The following is a 1725-nucleotide window of genomic DNA, read 5'->3' as shown; positions in this document are numbered from 1 at the left end:
CCCCAAAAAAGGGCAATTGCAGGAGCTAAAGCTGTCTTTCGAAAACCTGGACAGTACCAACTAGCTTAAGATGTTGCCCTAAAATCCAAAGTTTCGCCCCACCAACACAACACTGCAGTTGTGCAAGGAAGGGTGCTGTGATGATACAAGCAGGACCCATTCTCCCAAGTACACCTCAAATTCTGTTTCAAGAAGTTTACGTAAGGAATCTAGAGAACTGTTTTGATACTGATGCATGCTGTGCATCTATGATTGGAAGTCCAATTTTTTTTTAAGACATAATTTATTCTACACAGCTGTTCATCAGCAGGTCATGCATTTCCCCATATACGCCACCTTTACCAAATTGCTGCCACAAGCAAAATTTTGAGTTAGTTACGACTCTCTACTAAAACTTGTCAGTTCACAATTCAATCTTCTGAGTCAATTTTAACAAGTGTGCTTAACTCTAGGGAGTTCAATGTACAAAGAATGTATGTTGTTCTTGAATAAGTTTAGGTATTTTGAAAATATGGTTGTAATTTAGGTAGAGGGAGGTGATCCTGCCCTTCTATTTTGCCCTAGTAAGGCCACACATGGAGTACTGTGTCCAGTTCTGGGCTGCTAAGTACAAGAGATACATGGGTATCCTGGAGCAGGTCCAGCAGCAGGCAACAGTGATTAAGGGACTGGAGCATCTCTCTCAGAAGGAAAGGCTGAGGGAGCTGGGCCTGTTCAGTCTTGAGAAGAGATGACTTAGAGGAGTCCTCATCAATATTTCCAAGTATCTGAAGGGAGAGGATGGATCCAGGCTCTTCTCAGTGGTGTCAAGCAATAGGACAAGAGGCAATGGGCAGAAACTCATGCACAGGAAGTTCCACCTGAACATGAGGAAGAAATTCTTTACTGTGCACGTGACCATGCACTGGAACAGATTGCCCAGAGAGGTTGTGGAGTTTCCCTCACTGTTTTTGAATATCCAGATATTCGAAAACCATCTGGACACAATCCTGTGCAATGTCCTCTAGGATGACCTTGCCTGAGCAGGGAGGTTGGAGCAGATGACCCACTGTGGTCCTTTTCCAACCTGATGCATTCTGTGATTCCATGAATTTGCTAGAACCACTACAGAATGCAGGAACTGGAGGAGAGGAGTACCACCATGTTCAAAATAAAGAGATTTCTAAATAATCAGAGAAACTAATGTAAGATTTCTTGATTAAAAAAAATAAAAAACCTGAACTCATTAAAGAAGTGTATTGGCAGTCACTTGATCAGGATATACCTTTTACACTTCCTGTTCTGAGGCTATAAGTGGAAAGTGACTACAAATTTCACAGAGTAAAAAAGTGACACAATATTTGTGTAGTGAAAGCTTAAATATAAGTCTCAACCTTAGTGGTCAACTACTTCTTAGACAACACCCTACTGCAGTCATCAGCAGGATCCTTAGTGTAACTAGTGAGCTTTTAAAACACATTGCAGCAGAAAAGCACTCAAGTAGGATAAGCTAGTTTTACCTCTAGGAGCAAACACTGCAGACTTATCCCCTTCCTTCAGGATTGTATCCAGATGGTTTCTGAATATCTGGATATTCAAAAACAGCAAAATAATGTTTTAAGGAAGTTTAAATATCTGCCAGTGATATTATTCACTGAGAGATAAAATTATAAATGTAAGTTTTAAGATGTTTTACACCACATCCTTAGATTTAACTGTAAACAAACAAGAACACCATGGCTCCAA

This window comes from Manacus candei, unplaced genomic scaffold, assembly GCF_025592945.1.
Source record: "Manacus candei isolate 608988 ecotype Guabito, Panama unplaced genomic scaffold, ASM2559294v1 h1tg000026l, whole genome shotgun sequence".
NCBI classification, from domain to species: Eukaryota; Metazoa; Chordata; class Aves; order Passeriformes; family Pipridae; genus Manacus; species Manacus candei.
Note: the sequence above shows the minus strand (reverse complement) of the source record.